The sequence below is a fragment of the Amblyomma maculatum genome, chromosome 7 (genome assembly GCF_055883805.1).
Source record: "Amblyomma maculatum isolate TAMU_Amacu chromosome 7, ASM5588380v1, whole genome shotgun sequence".
NCBI lineage: Eukaryota > Metazoa > Arthropoda > Arachnida > Ixodida > Ixodidae > Amblyomma > Amblyomma maculatum.
The window spans coordinates 73,985,077-74,008,787 of NC_139350.1; positions in this window are offsets into that span (position 1 = coordinate 73,985,077).

The window sequence follows — 23,711 nt, forward strand, 5'->3', positions numbered from 1 at the left end:
ACTCTTTATCTCAATAAAGGCACACACCCTAAATTAGCACCGTCGAACTTGCTATGTTTAGTAGCTGTGTTGCACTTGTCGCAAGCAAAAGTAGGCTCTCATTGTGTGGCTGAATACACATTTCGCATTCATTATCTCCATATAGGACACACCTAAATTAAGCACCCTCGAACTTGATAAGTTTAGTAGCTGGTGTCGCACTCGTCGCATGCAGTGCGGGGCTATCATCGTGTGGCTGACTACATATTCCGCACTCTTTATCTCAATAAAGGCACACACCCGAAATGAGCACCGTCGAACTTGCTATGTTTAGTAGTTGTGTTGCACTTGTCGCAAGCAATAGTAGGCTCTCATTGTGTGGCTGACTACACATTTCGCAATCATTATCTCCATATAGGACGCAGCCAAATTAATCACCGTCGAACTTGATAAGTTTTGTAGCTGGTGTCGCACCCGTCGCATGCAGTGGAGGGCTATCATCATGTGGCTGACTACATATTCCGCACTCTTTATCTCAGTAAAGGCACACACCCTTAATTAGCGCCGTCGAACTTGCTATGTTTAGTAGCTGTGTTGCACTTCTCGCAAGCAATAGTAGGCTCTCATTGTGTGGCTGACGACACATTTTGCAACCATTATCTCCATATAGGAGACACCAAAATTGAGCACCTTCGAACTTGATAAGTTTAGAGCTGGTGTCGCACTCGTCCCATGCAGTGCGGGGCTATCATCGTGTGGCTGACTGCATATTCCGCACTCTTTATCTCAATAAAGGCACACATCTTAAATTAGCACCGTAGAATTTTCTATGTTTAGTAGCTGTGTTGCACTTGGCGCAAGCAATAGTAGGCTCTCATTGTGTGGCTGAGTACACATTTCGCAATCATTATCTCCATATAGGACACACCCAAATTAAGCACCGTCGAACTTGATAATTTGAGTAGCTGGTGTCGCACTCTTCGCATGCAGTGCGGGGCTATCATCGTGTTTAACTAGATATTCCGCACTCCTTATCTCAATAAAGGCACACACCCTAAATTAGCGCCGTCGAACTTGCTATTTTTAGTAGCTGTGTCGCACTTGTCACAAGCAATAGTAGGCTCTCACTGTGTGGGTGACTACACATTGCACAATCATTATCTCAATATAGGCCACACACAAATTAGGCGCCGTCAAACTTGATAAGTTTAGTAGCTGGTGTCGCACTAATCGCATGCTGCACGGCGCTATCATCGTGCGGCTGACTACATATTCCGCACTCCTTATCTCAATAAAGGCACCCACGCTAAATTAACACCGTCGAACTTGCTAAGTTTTGTAGCTGGTGTCAGTTAGGTTCGCGGGCTTCGCCCAAAGCGAGATTCCGAAGGGGGCGACCAAGCTCAATGTGCAGCTTGACGCGGGCTGATTTATGACTCTCGCGCAGGCGACTGCTTCTCGGAAGTGAGCCCAGAACACATGGCAGCGGGCGACGCTGCCGCCTCTGTTCGTCCCGTGTGGGAGGGAGGAAGAGCAGTGCAAGTAGAAGGCACAGCGTAAACGCAGTGGTTGTGGGTTCGGCGCTAACTGCTGTGTCTCCCGGTTCGAGTGGTGAGGGCGCGGAGGCCATAAATTCCGAAACGTGGCGTAACACGGGCCTGGGGAGTACGCGCTGTTTACATGACTTCACGGGAAGACGCCTGTACGTCCCTTTGAATCCGCCGCCTGCGCGCAGCCGACCAAGGGCAGGGATCGCAATGTTTGGGCCTGAGGTTTGCGCTTGTGTGTTTATATGTGTGTGTTTTCGGAAATGTAACCGTCGACGCCGTTCGTCTTTGCGACTGCTTGGCGCCGCTTGTGTGGGAGGATTTTGGAGAGGGAGTAAACCGCCGATGTATGTGTTTGCTTGTGGAACCACTCGCTGCTGAGTGAGTTCGTTGTGTGTGTTTTATTTGACATGCGTAGGAGAGGGGTATATGTGGCACAATGACTGACCAGTCTATTTTGTAACACTGCACGTTATTGGCCACAGAGTAGCTAGTCGTTGATTGGTCAACGGATTATACTCGAATTTTGAGCGCTAAGGAAGGAGCGTTGAGACAGTTGGGCTTGGAGCACAGTTGGGCTCGGAGGAGAGTTGGGCTCAGACGAGAGTCGAGGGCAGACGGGTTGTTCGAGGAGGGAGGCTAGGCTGACGGAGGTCTCAAGGGTTTCCGGCCTAAAGTGTAGCAGGAGGCCAAGGCCTGATTCTGCTACCCTCTGACCTCCGATCACTCACCAGTTGGAGTTAGCCCTCCATGTTTGATGTCGCATCTGACAAAGTTACTGTAAATACGTCGATGTAAAAAGTGTAAATAAATGTGTTCAGTCAGAGAAGGGAAGTTCTCATCTCTGCACCGCAATGTATCGCTGAGACACGGACGCAGCGGTGGTCACCAACACCACTCGCTACGAGCGAAGGCAGAAGACACAGCAAGAAACACCTGCTGTATAGGTAAGTCCATCGAATCCCCACGCCTTCGCCCGAATTGTTTAACTGGCGCAGTCGAGACAGGATCGGATCGGCCCAGCGACTTCCTGCGGAGTGGCGAGAGATCGACGACGCCTCGGACTGATGTACACGGAGGGTGGCACACTACCTCGGTGAGCCAAGGCTGACCAAGAAGAAGTTTGAAGTCGGGGTGCCCCGTGAATCGACGCTACCGGCCTAGAGAGGCAGCTACGGGGATCGACTCCAGCGAGGCTGTGCGGATCCGGCGTAGCAGAAAGGGGCACCAAGACTGACTTTTCGAGTGGCGACGGCCGACGCTGAGCCGGACGTGCTGTAGGTGTCCAGGCGTTCGACGGACCGAAAGCAGTGACCGCACGGCTACCCAGTGCGACGGACTGACACTAGCTGTATACAGGTGGGTCCTTGTCCTGTTTTCTCTGGGTTAACCATGGTCGTAACTCGGTCAGAGAGCCAAAAGTCTGCGGACAGCTCTGATGGCGTGGGGCAGAGCTCCGGCGCAACAGCTTCCGATGAGCGGGGGCAGATCTTGAGCAGTACCATTACTGGCGATCATGATCAATGTTCTAGTAGTGCGTCGGTAACCGCAGATTTTAACAGAGGTCTAACGTCAGGAGGAAACGAAGCAGCTGTCAGACTACGAGAAAAAGAGCGGAACATTGAAGCTCTGAGACTCCAGGTGGAGTTAGAGGGATTAAAGAATGAAGCCGGGCGAGGCGCTCGATCTGGATTGGATCAATATGCAGAAGATTTACGCGCTATTTTCGCACCAATGCTAGGGAGAGACGAGTTGGCTCCCGCATGGTTCCGAGGCGCGGAAAGTATGCTTGACAGTTGCGAGATTCCCGAGGAGGTACGCGGCTCGATAATTGTCCCGTTCTTAAACGAGAAAAGCCGCATGCTGATAGCAAATAGGGCAGTAAGCGGAAGGCAGTCCTGCGAGGAAGTGCGTGATTATATTCTGGGTGAGTTAAAGCTCACACCTGAGGAATATAAGTGCAGGTTCTATGCTTGTCGGAAAGGCAGCGAAACATGGGGACCGTTTGTCACGAAACTATAAAGGTTGCTTGATTACTACCTGCATAGTAGAGACGTAATAAGCTTTGAAGATCTGCGGACGCTACTGATTGCAGATTGCGTTAAACAGCTAATAGAAGATGACATGCGCACCTATGTCTTACAGCATGAGACAGGGGAATGGCTAAAACTGGAGGGTGTTGCCAATTAAGCTCAGGGATACGAAGAAAGCACAGCCTCCAAACGCCAAAATTTTCGAAAGGTTGCTGAAACGAGTAAGGTTGATTCACACAGCCGGCGGGACCCCGTAGTAAAAGGAAGGTTGCATGGGATCGATCGAAAGCCGTTTTCTAGGTGCTTCACCTACAGTGAGATGGGACACTACCAACGGCAGTGCAACCAAACGAGGCCGAAAGCAATAATGGATGGGCAACGCGCCAAGGGCTCCGCACCGGAAAAGCTGACTGCCAGAGCTGCATGTGATGTGAACGAGTGCGCGGCAACGCCGACAGACACCGTTTCTACGTCAAAATTAACTTGGGTTGAGCTCACGTCTGCGGGGCGCCCATTTACGGCTTGTTTGAACTTAGGGGCTGACATTACCATCCTGAGAAGGGATGTCATCCCGGCTGAAGCAGACATTCAGGGTGCAGGCAAAGTTCACCTTAAAGGAGCATTTGTACGGTTCCAGCTGATTGATGTATGTCCCACTGAGCCTGTCTGCTAATGACGAGGGCGTAGCCCCTCAGCTTTGACACTGTGCGCAGTAACGGACCACTTAACGGAAGGAATGGATGCGCTTCTCACCCCAGATGCGTTTGATGAGCTGAGGAAAGTGCAGAGGCAAGCCACTGAGCTAGCTGTGCGCATTGTGCAGGCAGAAGAGGCCGCCCGTGAAGCGGTTGAGAAGAGCGTGAGTCCTAGAGAGGTAGCTGAAGACCAGGCGATAGGAAGCGGCCCTACGGGTGTTCAGGACGAAGCGGGTGGACCAGAATCGTCGGTGCGGAACGGGGAGCAATGCGCGGGCACGTTCGCGAAAGAGCAGAGAGAAGATGCGTCATTAGAGAGCTCATGGGCACAGGGACGCGATGGAACGCATGGCATGGTGATTGAAGGAGGACTCTTGTTTCACAAAGATGATATGAATGGCAGGCAGTGCAAACAACTGGTCCTACCCGAGATGTGTCGAAGGGAAGTGTTGATACTAGCACACGATAAAGCGTGCGGCGGGCATTTTTCAGAGAAAAAGACAAAACAACGTATTCGCAGTGCCTTCTTTTGGCCAACAATGTCTGCAGATGTAAGCAAGCACTGCCAGTCGTTCCACACGTGTCAGACTTTCGCTAACAAGAAGGTGACGGACCGAGTTCCGATAACCCCTTTGACACGGCCGCAGCAGCCATTTCAGGTTGTGTACCTTGACTGCATAGGGCCTATTGAGCCGGCTTCTGTGCGCGGACATCGGTATGCATTGGGTTTAATCGACCTTTACACGAGGTGGCCTGAGGTAATTCCACTGCAAGCACTAACTGCTAAAGCCACCTGTCAGGCGTTGCTGGAACCTTTTGCGCGCTTCGGCGTACCAGAGCTAGTGTGTAGTGATCAAGGGGCTAATTTCACGGCAGGGCTAACAAAAGAGTTGGCAGAGCGATTGGGAGCACAAGTACGCTTCTCTACGCCAGAACACCCGTAGAGCAATGGGCTCGTACAGAGGTGGAATGGAGTGTTCAAGTCCATGCTGAGACACGTGATTCACGACCATGCCAGGAACTGGGATAGATACATACCCTTTGGGCGTACCGTGAGCTGCCGCACGAGTTCACAGGAATACCCCCTTTCGAGCTCATGTACGGTAGGGTGGCGCAGGGGCCTCTTAGCATACTGCAAAAGACGTGGACCGGAGCGTGGGAGCCTCCGACAGGGTTAAATAAGGTTGCGTCTGCGTACTTGACCGAGCTCCGAGAGAAAATGGCTGAAGCATCCCGTGCCGTGGATCAACGGGGTGAGCAAATGCAACAGTTATACACTGATAGGAACAACCTCAGGGCTAGGCCGAAATTATTTGAGGTGGGCGAACAGGTATTGATCCTAGAAACAGGACAGGTTGCGAAAATGCAGCCCAAATGGATCGGACCTGCCGAAGTGAAACAGCATGTGAGGCCAGACAGCTATATCGTCCAGCTCCCGGGAGACGCAGAAAAATGGGTGCACGCGAACCGCCTCAGGAAGTATCTACGCTCGTGCGAATAACGTCGGCGTGGTCTTTGAATCAGACGAAGGGTTTGGCGAAATTGAAACAACCCCGCAATTTAGTGAAAACGGGAGGACAGTGGCTGCACTGCTAGAGGAAAGCACGCACTTGTCAAATCGACAAGTGACGGAGCTAGGTCACCTGCTGAGACGGTACGGCAGTACATTTTCTGAAAGGCCGGGGAAGTGTAACGTTGGTGAGCACAAAATCATCTTGCTTCAAGGAGCAAAAGCTATCAAGGCGTACCCTTATCGTGTGCCGATAGCAGTGAGAGGAGAGGTAGAACGGCTGGTAGAACAACTGAAAGAATGGGGGCTCGTATATCCCGTAGAAAGTAGCTTCGCGCATCCGGTTATGCGTGTTGCTAAAAAGGATGGCACAGTAAGAATGTGCATTGACTACCGTCGCTTGAACGCTGTCACTGAAGCGCATAGCTGCCCGATGGGAAAAATCAGTGAGCTGCTTTACGAGGTAGCCAGGGCCCGATACATCTCCATTCTAGATATGACGAGGGGTTACTGGCAAATCGCAATTGAACCAGAGTCTCAGTAGCATACCGCATTTGCGACCACCAGTAGTCTTTACGCGTAAAGAGTGATGCCGTACGGACTTCGTAACTCGGCGGCAACGTTTCAGAGGATCATGAACGAGACCCTGCGAAAGCACCGCGACTATTCGTGCGCCTACATAGATGATGTAGCCGTCTAGGGAGCTACATATGCAGCACCTGGAAGCGGTTCTTGCCACGATAGCATCGGTGGGGCTAACGATTAACCCGGAAAAATGCCGCCTAGCCCAGTCTAAAGTCAGGTACCTTGGGCATGTGGTCGGATCGGGCACACACTCCCCAGATCCAGAGAGAGTGAGCGCTGTAGCAGAGCTTAAGAGTCGCTCAACGAAAAGGGAACTACGTAGCGCTTTGGGCCTCTTCAACTACTACCGGGAGTACATACCATCTTACTCCGAAGTTGTACGCCCTCTGACCGATCTCACGAACCGACGCGTTCCGAACAATCTCCCATGGAGTGCGGATGTTGAAAGAGCCTTTAACAATGTAAAGGTTGCGTTGAAGGCAATCCCAACATTAAGTGCCCCACAGACAGGTAAGGCGTTCGTGCTAACTACTGTAGCCTCGGAAAAAGGGGTAGGTGCATGTCTGAGTCAGGAGCTGGATGGTTCTGAGAAACCCATCGCCTTCCTTAGTAAAAAGCTAACGCCGCACCAGGCGAAGTGGTCTGCTATTGAGCGTGAGGCCTTTGCAATTGTGTGGGATCTGAGCCGCCTTGACACATGGCTTTTTGGTACTAAGAGCAAAGTGGTCACAGACCATAATCCACTGACCTATCTGACCCAGTCCACACCCTCAAGTGCGCGACTAACTCGCTGAGTTCTAGCGCTGCAAAAATATGATCTGGAGTTTTCGCACATCAAAGGATCGCTTAATCGGTGTACCGACGCCTTGTCTAGACTAGAGAGTCGTATCTAGAGTGGACGGCTCAGGTCACCGCACATCGGGGTGTTGGAAGTTGTAACAAGCCCCGTTGGCCTGTTGAGTATGGGGAAGATCGCGGTGATTGTGCTAGTTATATAATATTGGTGAGTGTGATTACCATGGTGGATCAAGGAACGTACAGGGCAGGGTCCTGCCTGTACTTGAGCGTTGATTAAGGACTGTCAGTTTTTGTGTGTGAATCAGTATCTGGCACTCTATGTTCTATGTATGATGTGGTTTACGCGTGTTACCTTGTATTGCTTTGTGTGGTGTCGTTTACGCCAAGCAGTGTTGTTTAGAGTTTTGGCGCATGCATTAGTTATCGTTTGCGAATGTGCACACGGGGTATTGTCGTTCAGGGCGCGCACGCCTCTCTACGAAGCGTTGCCCTATTGTTTGCATGCTGCGTTTGTTTCTGCTTTGCTTGGTGTACGCCACACCACAATGCCCCCCCCCTTCCCCCGTTAGAGTTTTATGAGCGTACAGCAAGTGTATGCGCAACATTCTCGATGGGGAGGAGTTAAGTTTGCGGGCTTCGCCCAAAGCGAGATTCCGAAGGGGGCGACCAAGGTGAAGGGTCAGCTTGACGCGGGCTGATTTATGACGGTTGCGCAGGCGACCGCTTCTCGGTAGTGAGCCCAGAATACATGGCAGCCGGCGACGCTGCCGCCTCTGTCCGTCCCGTGCCGCGAGGGAGGCAGAGCAGTGCAAGTAGAAGGCACAGCGTAAGCACAGTAGTTGTGGGTTCGCCGCTAACTGCAGTGTCTCCCGGTTGGAGTGGAGAGGGCGCGGAGGCCATAAATCCCGAAACGCGGCGTAACACGGGCCTGGGGAGGTACGCGCTGTTGACATGACTTCACGGGAAGACGCCTGTACGTCCCTTTGAATCCGCCGCCCGCGCGCAACCGACCAAGGGCAGGGATCGGAAAGTTTAGGCCTGAGGTTTGCGCGTGTGTGTGTTTTCGGAAATGTAACCGTCGACGCCGTTCGTCTTTGCGACTGCTTGGCGCCGCTTGCGTGGGAGGATTTTGGAGAGGGAGAAAATCGCAGGTGTATGTGCTTGCTTGCGCAACCACTCGCTGCTGAGTGCGTTCATTGTGTGTGTTTTATCTGACATGCGTAGGAGAGGGGTATATGTGGCACAATGATTCGCTAGTCTATTTTGTAACACTGAACGTTATTGGCCACAGAGTGACTATAGTCGTTGATTGGTCAACGGACTATACTCGAATTTTGAGCGCTAGGGAAGGAGCGTTGAGACAGTTGGGCTCGAAGTGAGTTGGGCTCAGACGAGAGTCGAGGGCAGACGGGTTGTTCGAGGAGGCCGGCTAGGCTGACGGAGGTCTCAAGGGACTCCGGCCTCAAGTGTAGCAGGTGGCCAAGGCCTGATTCTGCTAGCCTCTGACCTCCGATCATTCACCAGTTGCAGTTAGCCCTCCATGTTTGATGTCGCATCTGACGACGTTATTGTAAATACGTCGATGTAAAAAGTGTAAATAAATGTGTACAGTCGAGAAGGGAAGTCCTCCTCTCCGCACCGCAATGTGTCGCTGAGCCATGGACGCAGCGGTGGTCACCAACACCACTCGGTGCGAGCGAAGGCAGAAGAAACAGCAAGAAACACCTGCTGCATAGGGAAGTCCATCGATTCCCCACGCATTCGCCCGAATTGTTTAACTGTGTCTCGCTGGTGGCAAGCAGTGGCAAGCTCCCATTTTTGGCTAACTACACATTCCGCAATCCTTAGCTCACTTAGACCGCACACCCTAATTTAGCACCGTCTAAAATGCTGTTTGTTACCTGGCGTCGCACTCGTAGAAAGCCGTAGCCGGTTCTCATCATGCAGCTAACGTGACAACCAAAGCCCCGCTTGACGGCGTTTCAGAATTTGCCGTGTGCCTTGTTATACAGGCGTGCGTAATTCAGAAACCTACGCTTAGTTTAACCACGCGCAGCAGCACTCCTCATAACAAGTAGTATATGTCTGCTGCGGCACGGCTGCGCCAGCTTTGATCCATCCAGGACTGTTCTCGCTGTAGTGCACCCTGTGTGGGGTACCTAAAGCTGATTCTGAACACATCATGATCAAATGCTCGGAATTCCACCCTCCAGCCACTTGGCGACTCTCCGACCTCGAGCGATGGGAGGCTGCGGTGTCCAGCTCTGACCCGGCCGTTCAAAAGCGGCTGACGGGCTGGGCTTTGGGTGTCGCTGGGAATCACCAGCTTCCAACCACAACATGCAGCCATGAGCCGACCCGTCATTATGATGTAATCACGTAAGGCTCCCAAATATAAAGTATTTCACCACTACCATCCGTAGTCACGAACGCCGTCCTGTTGGCTGCGGTTATCAGAGGGTTAAACTGCAGGCGAACAACTGTATTGGCTGAAATTGCATCTGCACTGCTGTAGGAATACAAATTCTTGGCTCGTTACTACTTGTCTGCGAACCTTCTGTAGAACTCTGCATAAATAAAACTCTATGAATCAAATCTGACAGCGATTTGAAGACGGGGATTGGGTTTCAAGTGAACTGCCTAACCACCCACATGAAACATTAGCAACAATAACTACTAGCTGGTGATAACTGGATAACAGCTACAAACTGGCTAACTGGTGCCGCTCTCGTCGTCAACATAGCCCGTACACCCTAATTTAGCACCGTCGAACTTGCTGAGTTTGGTAGGTGTGTAGCACTGGTCGCTAGCAGTAATGGGCTCTCATGACGTGGCTTCATACACATTCCGCTTCCGTACGTGAAAACGAGGGTATTTTTATTATTGGATCCAGATCACGTGGACGCATCTCCGGTAGTTTTCACAATACAAATATATACACTGCGAAACAATCCCCCATACATCCAAATGTTGCACCGTCGAACTTGCTATGTTTGAGAGCTCTTGTCGCACCCATCGAAAGCAGTACAGCGCTCTCTTGGCATGGCTTTCTACCCATTCCGCTCTCCGTACGTGAAAACCAGAGCACTTAGACTATTGGATCAAGATCGCGCATGTATCTCTGGTTGTTTTCTTGAATGCAAATTTGTACACAGCAAACCAATGCCCCCTATATAGTACGATTCTGGCCACATCAACTCTACAGCAACCGATGGGTCGTTATCCTTAGTCCACACACCCTAATGTTTCCCCATCGAACTTGCTAAGTTGGTATATTGTGTCGCACTGTCGGAAGCCGTAGCGGGCTGTCATTGTATGGCTGACTATACATTCTGCGCTCCTTGCGGGACCTCAGAATTTATATTATTGGATAAAGATCACAAGGCTGCATCTGTTGTAGTTTTCACAAGACTAATTTATACACAGCGAAACATTATCCTCATAACTGTAGTATTCTTTATAGATAAAATCCACAACTACAGATGAGTTGTTGTCCTTAGTCCACACGCATTATTCTTTCAACGTTGAACTTGCTAACCTTGGTATCTTGTGTCGCACTCGTCGCAAGCAATAGCGGGCTTCCATCGTGTGTTCGACTACTGATCCTGCACTCTGTGCGCGAAAGTGAAATATTAATATTGTTGGATACAAATCGCGCGGATGCATCTCTGGTTGTTTTAAAATAAAACATTTTACATGACGAGGCAAATCTCGTCAACATTGTGCCATTATGCCCATATAAAATCCACACTTACCGATGAGATATTGTCCTTATTCCACACAACATATCTATCACCGTCGAACTCGGTATGTTTGATAACTGTTTCGCACTCGTCGCAAGCAGTAGCCAGGTCTCGGAGTGTGGCTGATTACACAAAACGCGGCGTGAAAACCAGTGTCGCTTGATAGCGTTTCACAAATCACTGGGTGGAATAGAAAACGCTCAGTTTTACAAGACGAAAGTTGTGGAACCCCTTCGTGTTAAGTAGTACGGCTACGGTGGCACGGCTCCACCCGTGCAAAACAAACGCCGTCCTGTTGCTTACGGTCATCAGAGGCTTAAAAGTTAGGCAAGCAACTGGAAGGTGATGTGTTATTCAAAACAGAGACAGTCAGAAGGTAAAAGTAAAGTATGTTAAGTAAGTAAAGTAAGGCGGTAAAGGTATGAAGAGAAGCATCTTCCGTACGCTAGTCCTCTTAAGACGAGCTCTCATCTAAAGCATGTCCTAAGGCTTTCGGACTAATGCTTCCGTTGCGCCTAATGCTAGGCTGGGAAACCTACCGGCATCAATCCCTGGCGGTTCCCACATATCCGATGTCCATACAAACTCGAGCTCCTCGAACATGGCGCGAATTTGTTCACGTTTTGGCGCCTCTCTACGGCCCAGAGGCGGCGTAGTGGAGTTTGGTCGAGCTTTGGCAGCTGTCCTTTAGGAGGCGCGGCTTGCATGCTTGAAAGACGAACGGACATTTTGAACTTTGTGTCGCCATGCCTGAGACTCAGGCAAAAGCGGCTGGTTATGGAGCTCTTTGGAAAAGTGCGGTCTCTGGGACCTCGTTCAGGGTGGCGAATAATGGACGGTTGCTTTGCCGCCTTTCGAGGTCGCCCGAGCTGCCGCTTTGTTTGCTTTCTTGGTTCCCGACTTTTGCACGGTCTTGCGCGCTTCTGTTGATGGCGCCGTCCTCGTGCCTGTGCTGAGCCAAGTAGTAACAAAAAGCGCAAATAGTGCTGCTATGCAAGACCTCGGTAACAAGAGAAGTGAGTCGAACATGCTCTGTCAGCATAGAGGCTTCTGCTGTTTTTAGGTCAAATTGTATGGCGTGTATTGTCTGTTAAGAACAACTGAAAACATTGAGCCCTGATCGCCCACAGCGCGTGAATTCAAAAGTGTATAGATGATTGGACGCAAATCGCACGGACGCATCTATCGAAGTTTTACAATAAAAATGTCTACCCAGCGAAAAAACCCCTCTTCATGATACCACTATTCCAATATAGAATCCACACCTACCGATGCGCCATGGTGCCTTCGCACTCGCAGCAAGCAGTCGCAACATCTCATTATGCCGGTGACAACCAATTCCGCACTCCTCATCTCATTTGAGGCCACACACCCTAATTGAGGACTGTCGAACTTGCTAAGTTTAGAAACTGGTGTAGCACTCGTCACCAGCGGTAGCGGGCTCTCATCGAGTGGCTGACTACACATTCCGCACTCCTTATCTCAATATAGGCCATACAGTAATTTAGCAGCGTCGAACTTGGTAAGATTGTTAGCTGGCGTCGCACTAGTAGCAAGTAGTTACAAGCTCTCACTGTGTGGCTGGCTGCACATTCCGCACTCCTCAACTATGTATAGGCCCCACATCCATCGAACTTGCTAAGTTTGGCAGAAAGTGCTGTACATGTGGCAAGCAGTATGGCGCTCTCATTGTTAGGCTCACGTATACACATTCCGCAATCCTTACTTCACTATCTCCTTGCTCCTTATCTCAATATAGTCCACACGCCCTAATTTAGCACCTGCGAACATGCTATGTTTGGTAGCTGGTGCCACACTCGTCGCGCGGCCGCGCCGTCGGAGCACCTCTATTTCTTCCACCGTGCCTAGAATACACTACGCCTTTCGTATCAAGCATTTCATAGATCTATTGAGTCCAATTTTAAGATGATACCATTAGTTGCCTGATGAGGTCAGCAGGGAGCGGGAACATAAAGTGCCAACAAAAATATAACGTCACTTGGTCATCATCAAGTCTGACTATATACCCTCTGCAGGTTGAAGGCGTCTCCCATATTCCTCCAATTAACCCGGTCCTGTGCTAGTTGCATCCACTTGACCCCTGCAAACGCCTTGACTTCATCCGCCTACCTAAGTTTCTGCCGGCGTCTTCTGCGCTTTCCTTCCCTCACTTCGTATTGTGAGACAAACGTTCATTGTGTGATGTCAGTGTATTTTGGCACCATTACGCTTCCCATTTAGCATCCACCTGCTAGTCCAGTTGGGTGCAAGTCTGCAACAGGGATTCAAACCGACGGCATATGCCCCTTTAAATATATGCCTTTAATTGGAAGTATAAGTGTCCACCGAGAAGTGGAGCAGGTACTGCACTTTTTTTTCCCGAACCCCAGACCAACCCCTAGGCATTTAACACTTCGCCAAACTGTATTGTAGTCTCTCAATGTTAACTGCCAAACAAAGCCACGTCAAGGCATGCCAAACATGCTTTCACACCTGATAATCGGTTAATCGTTTTATGTTATTCGAAGCTGGCCACATCAGAATGCTGGCTACGGAAGTCACGTCATTCGCTACAAGCGCTGCTGTGTGGTTTGAAGTACCAACCTCTCGTTCTCCGCTGAATAACGCAGTGTGGTTAGAAGCAACGTTGTTAGAAGGAGTGCGCCTAAATCGCGCATGCACAAGCGTAGCCCTCGATGTCATGACAAATGCTGCGGCAATTCATATCAGCACGCGCTGTCCTGGAACATGATCTCATGAAACACTATAGCCATATCTTGGCCTTCGATTTTCGGCGTTGTGTATGACTGAAAGCGTAGCGAGCAGTGCGACATTAATTACAGCACACAACAGTTCTCCCCCTAAAAAAAAAAAAACCAGACAAACAGCGCACATGGCAAGATGGTGCAATCAAATGATATCTGGTCCGCAATGCATCCGATAACGGTGATTCAAAATGTATTTTTGTTCTACTTGAAGCACAACGTTCTTTACAACGGTTCGTAAACATTAACATAGATTAATGTCTAGCATTTGTCAGAATTAAACGTTCCCACACAGCTGTGCTCAAGGCGACAACATTAGAACACTCAAATTTGTATGTCCAAGCTCACTTTCCCTATCGGGAAACTAGTGCTAGGTACCTACGCATTATCATACATAATGGAGAACCAGTATAGAGGCAGCATTTCCAGTCAACATTCGTTTAGTATAGAGAGCGCAGCAAGCAGTTGTATGGGCTTTCAACTTTCCGAATAATGCGTAGGCCCGTCGCAAGAGTCATCAGAGTACTATAGCACTTGTGTGTGTGTGTGTGTGTGTGTGTGTGTGTGTGTGTGTGTGTGTGTGTGTGTGTGTGTGTGTGTGTGTGTGTGTGTGTGTGTGTGTGTGTGTGTGTGTGTGTGTGTGTGTGTGTGTGTGTGTGTGTGTGCGTGTGCGTGCGCGCGTGCGTGTGTGTGTGTGTGTGGTGTGTGTGTCCGTGTGCGTGCGTGTGGAGGGAGGGAGGTGCTCGAAAGCAAAAAGTAAACGCCCTCGAAATGGACTGCACAATTCGACAGACAGCCAGCATCAAGGAAGCACCTAGGATGGTAGAGTATCAGCTAGATCATATCTAGAAGCCCCTTGAAGCTTACGAATGGCCTGCCATACAGAGAATGCGCGAGCAGCTATCCTCTGCCCTGACGTCTCAGTCTCCTCCCTCTGTCCGTGCATCGAACTGGCACAGATGCTGATTTAGTTGTATTGCGAATGGTTTCCACTGTAACCACGTACTAAACTGATATACTAAAGGAGTAATTATTCACAGACGTCCACCAAGCTGCATCCCCTAAATTTTCGCCTAAATTGCATATGGTTCGAAGAGTGAAGCTCACTTTGCCTTTTTGTTGTGTTGCTATTTCGCATTGTAACCGAGCATTTCGTCCCCCGAATGTATCCTGGTGTACGTATGTATGTATGTATGCATGCATGCATGCATGTATGCATGTATTTATGCATGTATGTATGTATGTATGTATGTATGTATGTATGTATGTATGTATGTATGTATGTATGTATGTATGTATGTATGTATGTATGTATGTATGTATGTATGTATGTATGTATGTATGTATGTATGTATGTATGTATGTATGTATGTATGTATGTATGTATGTATGTATGTATGTATGTGTATGTATGTATGTATGTGTGTATGTGTGTATGTATGTATGTATGTATGTATGTATGTATGTATGTATGTATGTATGTATGTATGTATGTATGTATGTATGTATGTATGTATGTATGTATGTATGTATGTATGTATGTATGTATGTATGTATGTATGTATGTATGTATGTATGTATGTATGTGTGTATGTGTGTATGTATGTATGGACGGACGGACGGATGGATGGATGCTTGGCACGGGCTGCTCGGTTCGGAAGCCTGCCACACCGGTCGTTTTGTTCTGGTGCTCCGCTGCGATCCCGTAAATTCCCTACAGTGGTGCCTCCGGCCTATAAGGTAACCAACCCCAGCAACCTACCGCCCACAGATGACCTTCGGCTTGACGCTACCTTGAGCCCACGGGACTTCTGAGCTATCCAGCTCCGCCTGCTGACATTGTGACACCTAGAATCCGCAGATCTGGTTCGCCTAGGCGGAAGCCATCTTCAATCTTCACCACGTCATCTAAGACGTATCTTGGTTTCATGACTTTCCAACCTGCCTACAGAGGTGGCGGATGTCATCCATTAGATCCTTGGGCGATACTTCGTATCAGCGATTAAGCAGTGCATTCTGGAGCACAGCATGGCGTCTCAGACTGCGCGTCTCCAACAGATGCCTACCTGCGAAGGGCTTGGAGACCGCCGCCCCTCCCAGCTACTCACTAGCATGCGGCTACGCCTGCGCGAAAGAAACGCCGATCGAACGGCGCACTGTTGAGAGTTCTTAATGCAGCGCTTGCCGCAGTCCACCCGCCTCGTCTTGGCTGCTGCGGGGGAGTTCACCCTTGACCGCCTCGCCGAGCTAGCTGATCGAGTCCATGATGCGACTTCTCTTTCCGTCGCCGCCCTCTTCTCGCCACCAGTGTCATCCGTCATTTCACGATTACAGACCCGGATAGATCAGCTGGCTGCTCCTCTCGATGCCCTTCAGATGTCCTGTCATGCCCTGCACGTATTCTCAAGTCCTCGCTGCCATTCGTCTTCGCCGAGAGGTTCGCGCTCTTCAGTCCTCGCAGTCAGCGTATCTGCAGTTATCACCGCTCTTTTGAACACCGTGCCCGCCGATGCACTCCACTATGCAACTTCTAGGCAAACGCGCTGCGAGATCAGACAGTGGAATATGACCTCGGCCTTCACCCTGGCCTCCTTTTCGCATTCATGGACCGCATTTCCGGCCTGCGCTTCGTCGTCAGCACTCGTGCCGAAGTCATTGTTATGTCATCCACCAAGGCTGAGCATACTTCCAAGTCACCTGGACTTACTCTCCACGCGGCCAGCTCAACATCCATCGCCACGTATGGGCTCCGGTCCTTCACTCTGGTCCTTAGCCTGCGGCGAACGTTTCGATGGGCCTTCATAGTCGCTGATTTCCACGAACCAATACCCGCCGGATCCGACTTCCTGATGCATTTTGATCAGGAGGTCAGCATGCCTTGCCATCATCGCATGGACAGCAAGACGCGCCTTTCCATCAATGGGGTTATATAGGCTGTCGCTTTCACTGACATCTGCACGCTGGTCCCGTCATGCCCGTAAGGCCAAGTCTCTGCTGACTTTCCCTAGGTCACGAGGACTTGTAATCTCCACCGGTCACCCAAGCATGTTAGAACCCACCACATTGCCACGCGAGGTCCACCTGTCGCAGCTTGCCCGCGCCGCCTCTTCAATGAGCGTCTGGATTGCTAAATGGTAATTCGACCACATGCTCGAGCTGAGTATTATTCGCCCTTCGTCCAGCACTTGGGCAACCGAGAATGAAGGAACTGACGACATGTGACGTCTTGATGATGGCCACAATGATGATAGTATCTGCTATCTCCTAGGCTGGAAATGAAATGTCGCTACAGGTGAGTCAACCAAACCGAGGGCAGCGGCACGGCCGCTCGATGGAAGCGCCCTAGGTGCGACCTGCTGCATAGCGCCGCCGTCAATTGACAAGCCCGTCCTTGGGGAGCTTACAGTTGCACCCCTGATTTATGCTGAGGGCGCCACTGTTCAGGGAGACGTCTGTGAGCGCGCGGTTTGCTTCCTTTCTGCACGCGTTCTCCTCATGTTTGCGTCGTCAGCGCAAACTTTATTGTGTGCGAGTGTGCAAGCACGTTAACGTCGAGACGGAACGCGTTTGCTTTTTAAGATGAAAGCCCTTCTAAGCTTATGGAGCAAAAATCTGTGCAGAACCTGTGCGCCGCATCTGCGCGCTGATGTGGCGATCGCAAAAAGCGAACATGTGAGAAGGGAGATCAAGAATGAAAATGATTGATGGTGATAGGTATTGAATAAAAGTTACAAATGGGCATCGACAGAGGTAATGACTAACGCTAATGACTAATAATGATGATTATTAATGACTAAAATGGCTTAATTCTAATGACTAACATGTCAAATGACGACTTGTAATGACCACAACTGATTGGAAATGAGTAACCTGCTTAGCACGGTGTAAGAATAATATACTTAGGTGCTGACACTCTCCTAGCACTACTCTAGCACACTCTAGCACAAGCGCAGCAGAAATATGCACGTAACAAAGTGGCCTGCATCGGTGAGTGCTTCTTGTTGGAAAGTGTCGAAGCAGTGCTTAGCCAGGGACCAAAACTTTGTGTTAAGCCTAAAGATGACACCATGCGGTTCCTGTCCATTGTCAGAGATGTGGCGGCAGCAGCCAGCTCAGATAACCAGGACCGCTGTATTGCAGAAAGTGTAGATTGCCTACGACATAGGGACGCCCTGCTTGACCCCAAGCTCCCCTTTGTATCCACCGTGAATTACTTGAAAAGCAAAGATCTTTAACTGTTGGTTGCGGACAACGAGGGTGGCTTTGTTGTGATGCCGAAACCTTTGTTTAAACAAAAAGCCAATGATGCAATGATTAAAAACTTCATTCCTACGACTGTTTCACTAGCTAAGGTGAAGACATAGACTAAGACTATTGCTTTATGTAAGAAAAAAACAGGCGTTCGTGTTGTTTCCCTATCTTCATCCATGTGTTTTTTCTGCGCTGGAAGAATGTCTCACAGTTCTACTGGGGCACAATTGATGGTGTTCTTGACACCTACACCAACTCTTCCATGTGATCAGCGCAAGGAAGAGACAATGGCTCAGTTGCTTCTCTGCTATGTTAGCATGCCGATGAGGCAGCACTGCAGGCATTTTAACACGAGCATGAAAAACGGGGCTCAAGAAAAAAAGAATATGGCTACAATTTTCATTAATATGTTCATATATGCCACAGTTGTTGTGACTTTCGCTGTTTACGTCAAATGGGAAACTGCGGTTACCGCGCAGTGACACTCTGTATACGTTAAACGTTTCACCCAGTTCCTGTATATTTTTTTTGCTGGCACTAGGCATATGGTGTGTAATAAAGCTCTGAAAATTTTCATTCTGTTTGTTTTTTTATTGTAGGACTGCATGACTTTCTAACCTTCTGGGAGCCTGGTTTACTTATATTTTATAACCTCATTGTTAGTTTAGAGACCGTACTTGGCTGAACGCTGACCCCTGCGCACTTTTGTCCTTCTAGAGCCATTTAGCTTCCAGTAGAAAGGAACTTATTGAAAATTGTACCTGTTTTATGATAATTTGCATTGAAATAATATGCTGTCTTCTCAATATTTCATGTTGGGTTATGGTCCATGACCCAACGTGCCCTTTCATCCCGTCCGACACATTTCCCGCGTGAGAAAAGTTTTACCTAATACGCAGCCTCTTCACAATTTCAGTCGTAAACAGCAGCGCTATTCAGTGCGCTAAGAAGTAGCCTACTCAGCGAAACAATGTTTGAACGGTCTTCATATATACTGAAGAAGCAACGATAAGCGTGAAGAGAGAAATTTCCGGTGCAATAATTTTCTGCCATGTGAGTGGAAGGAAGGTGGCACAAGTAACCCCACTTGTATTTATTATGCTTTTATCTATAATTAGATCGAATAAAACATGAGTTGGGGGGGGGGGGGGGAGCGAGGGAGCGAAACATGAATAGGCTTCGAGTGTTGCTCGGCCGTGGTCATATCATTACCAGCTTTGCACAAGATAATTTCATTCAAACAAGGTTTTAAGACTGGCACACTACTGATTTTAATTCTAAGTAACGAATTTCCTTAGAGTTTTGAATCCAATTCACGCAGCCGAAGCGAAAATTGAGCTTGCGCATCGGAATCGCAAGGCGCCAGCACCGTTAAACTAAGCCCGCTGACATCGGTGCCATCTGTCGCCTTGCAGCCGAACTGCAAGGCGCGCCTCGTCGCGGTCGAACATAATGTGGACGCTCCCGCGAGCACAGCGTCAACACCTCAGTATTCTTGCACCATGCTAGGAAGGCATGACTCATCATGACTACGAAACGACCAATATATCAAAAGACGACTTGAAATGACTTCAACTGAGGCAAACGATAGGAGAAGAAGGGTAGGCTTTCGCCGGTTTCCCCTTAAGAGACATCTAAGAGACTGTAATGTTTTTATACTGTGCTCGCTTCAGGCAACGACAGCAGCAAGGAGTGGAAATGCACCCACTTCCTCTGAAATGAAAGTTGCACTAAGGTTAACAAGTCCATATGCTGAAACATAATGCCCTACCAGCTGCCGTTGAACCTGCTACCAGGGATACGAGACGGCTTGTTGGTGATTCATTATAGGTTAATCGCGCAAAAAACGTCACGGGAACAGAGAAGAAGACGATGACACAAGACCGCTAGTTGTGTCGTCCTATTTTTCTGTGTTCCCGTCACGCTGTTCGCGCGTTTAACCTATAGTTACCGGGGAGCTGGCTACTGAACTAGGATTTTTAACGATGCTGTGAAGCAGATGAACATGTTGAGGTGACAACAGAAGCTTTTCTCGCAGGTTATGTTACGAGGACGTGTCAGGAAAGGTACGAAGGGATTTTTTATATAAGCATACATCATCATCATCCTCAGCCTGACTATACCCACTGCAGGGCGAAGGCCTCTCCCATATTCCTCCAATTAACCCGATCCTGTGCGAGCTGCATCCACATGGCCCCTGCGAACCTCTTAACCTCATCCGCCCACCTAATTTTCTGCCGCCCCCAGCTACTCTTTCCTTCCCTTGGAATTCAGTTTGTTGCCTTAAGCGACCATCGGTTATCCTTTCTTCGCGCTACAAGTCCTGCCCATTTCTTCTGTAGTACTAATCATGGGAGGTTGGGGCCGATTTCTGCACAAGAGTGGCGAATTCCTTTTCTGGTGAGGGAGTGCGTTTATACTTTTGAGACTGTTTGAGCTAACGCGATAAAGGGAAAAGCCCCGTTCCACAGAAAATCCGGTGCCCGCTTTATCAGCGAACAGTTTGAAAAATAACTCTTTGGCAAGGGATACGTTTTGGTGGTGATATGGTCAGATGCCTGTGGCGCAGTGAAAACACATGACATGTTCAAGGTGGCAGGAGCTGCCAACTCAGACAGCGTCAATAAGATGTAAGGGTGAAATGGGAATTGAAAGTGGGACACTTAGATCCCAAGTCAGGCACACTAATCCTCCTCCTCATCCAAAAAACAGCGCGAACAAATGGGGACGAAAGGAAGAAACCACAGAAACAACTCCTAAAGGGCACATATGCATGCTCGTACGACTTCGGTAAAGAGGGGCTCTATATATGTGTTCAGTGCTATTTCATATAATCTGGTAGATTTCAACCGTATTCTAATTACTATGCGACAGAGGCGGTAATTAAGGGATGCGGTGAATGTGCGGGTAACAAAGTGCGCGTACGCCAACGAGGATCCGCAAGGGGAGTTAGGAACCCCCATTGTTGTTTATCACTACCAAGTTGTTGCTTTACGCGATATTTGGTAATGGGTTTCAGGCGACATGTCAGTCGTGCAAGAGCCTGTTGCAGGAAACCTGAACCAAATGGACCAGCTACGGGTTAAAAAAAGCAAAGACAATGGAAGCTTGATGTACCCCGCAAAGGAAGAAATCAGGCTTTGCCAGCTTACGTGCACATTTATTAACTGCAATATGAAGATTCAACAGGTCCGGCGCAGCAGCAAGCTGTGTTAACTTTTGATTTCAGCATTGCTTACTCACTGTACACACTCACTGTCTGTAGCTAATATGTGAAAAGAATGACCGTACCCACGCTGAGGAACTATGCAAGATATCTTAAGTTGCTGCACCCACTGATAGCGAACTGTGCCGGAAATGTCAACACAACAGTAGAGTGACGTTTAAGGCTACGACATAAACCTCTCTCAAGGAAGGTTCTCCGTCTTCTTTGTGTGACCATGCAATAACCGTACCTAGCTGCTCACTGAAGCTCGGCTGCAGTTGCGCTCAGAAGCGTTTCACAACTTCGCAATACTAAATGTATTTTTCTAGCTTATTACAGATGACATCCTTGATGTTCCATGGAAATGTGCTGAATATTACATTGTTGTGATAGGAGGTAAAAACTCGCGAGGGTTCAACGCTGCTGAACCAAATATTGAGCGAGAACATTAGCTGCGGGTGACCGAGTGTTCTTTTCTATTTCTTCTTCCTCAGCCCACATATAAAGCCGTATAAAGCCCCGCTTTAACCAAGCCGCATGAACGTGCCTTAGTGGCCTAGAGGGGTAACGTGAATGCCAGGGTCCTAGCAGGCTGATTCTGACAACCGTTTCATGTGAAACAATAGACCCAAGTTGGCAGCTCCTGCCAGCCCACGTGGGGTGTGACGTTACAGCGTGACGTGGGTAAGACGTGGCTACCGGCCGCGCTACGCTTAAGACTTGAAACCTAGAGCAGTATTGCTTTCGCAATAAATAAATTTCACATCTAGAACATTCGATGCGGGTTCTTCCACTGAAAACTACAAACCAGAAAAATTATATGGGTTCGCGAGCAGCAAATACAACAGGAATAAAAAGCCTTCAGCGCATATATGTAGCACTTTGAGCCAGACCGGCACTATGAAGCGCGCTTACTTTGACCCGTAGTGCACAATGCGGACAGCTATGACAAATAGCGTTCTGGCGCACAAAGTATAAGGTCTCCAACGAAGTCGAAGATCCCAGGCTATCATCGAGATTTTATCTAATAAAAGTCTTCCTATTTCAATCGTAACATTTGTCACAGAATCACACTAAAATGGTTGCCTGTAAGTCGCACTTTCAGAGAGGTTGCCCACAGTAGGACGACATTTCTTATTGGATTGCGCTGGAAACTTAAAAAAGGTTGCCATCAATTTTGTGTATACAAGCTGTATGCAGGAATGAGTAAACGGTGTGAAAATAACACGCATTGATTCGCGACATAGTGATTTAAAGGGTTATGCATTAGGCTACCATGGCCGCTGATCACAGTCGGGCGACATTTTCATACAACGTGACCTGAATGCAACATCACGGTAATGCAAGCCCTCCAATAGAGTGGCCTTGAACTACGATCACATTAAGTGTTTCAGTGTACACTCCAGTATACATCCTTGCCGAGCGGCGCTAAGTGCTGACATGCTCACTGTAGACATGACAGTATAAACGAATTCGTGTTGCTAAATTGTGTGAAACGGAGCTCTTATATCCTTAAAATAAAAGACTCCTACCACGCCGACGCCTCACCCAACGTGCAGCCAGGCGCAGGTCTCTGCGCGCGGCTTTCCTCGAGTGGTGGCGCCTCTGCCATGGCGACGGGAAGTAGGCGCCCCCCGCCGGTTTCGGGCGACGCAGCAGGTCGCACCAAGTGCGATTTCCTTCCTCCATGGCTTCCATCGAGCGGCCGTGGCTATGGCGTGGCCTATAAGCACGGGAGAGTGCGCGCCGTTTCCTCGAGTGGCTGACACCATTCGGGCGTCTTGTTTGAGCTTGCAGATGCCCCCCCTCCCACTTGAACAGCCAGCGGTAGAGCCCACCAACCTGGTGCCCTGGAGGGTGCAGACCTCGCAGGCGCAGAGGAGACGCCAAGCAGCCCTCCACAAGGCAGCGGCTGCTGTCGTGGCTCCCACCGCGGCCCTACACAAGACCATCCTGTTCCGTCCGGCCAAGCACGGTTCCGGCCTAACCAAGGAACAGGGATGGGAGCTGGCGGAGGAGCTGAGCCCGCGTCCTGTGGTCCAACCGGTACGCGTCAACACGCGCCACAATATAGTCGCCGTGGACATGGGCAACGAGGCGACATTCAACGCTCTCCTAGCCACAACTACCATCCATGGCTTGGGCGTGCGGGACAAGGAGACGGCCCCGCTCAATGAGAGCAGGGGCTCATCTTTGGCGCGACACCCGCCGCACGGCCGCGCAGCTCCTCGCTGCTGTCGAGTCCGCGGTGGAGGTGAAGGCGGCCACCTAGACTGGCAGCACTTTGAGGCTGCGCTTTATTGCCCCTGTCCCGCCGTCGCACATCAGGATGCATGGCCGGGTGCTGGAGGTCCGGCCGGCGCCGCCCGCGTCCGCTGCAGTGCGCCCGGTCCTGCAGCCTAGCGAACCACGGAAACGTGTGGTGCGGCCGGGCTCTGCGAGCGTTCCGGAGGGAAACATCCGAGTGATGGCTGCGAAAGCGCAAAGCCGTGGTGCTCGAACTGCGGCGGTCGTCACACAGCCACGGACCCTGCCTGTCCACTGTGGCAGAGGGAAAATTTTTGTTGCCATCATTCTAGCCACCTCAGCTCTCCCCCCAT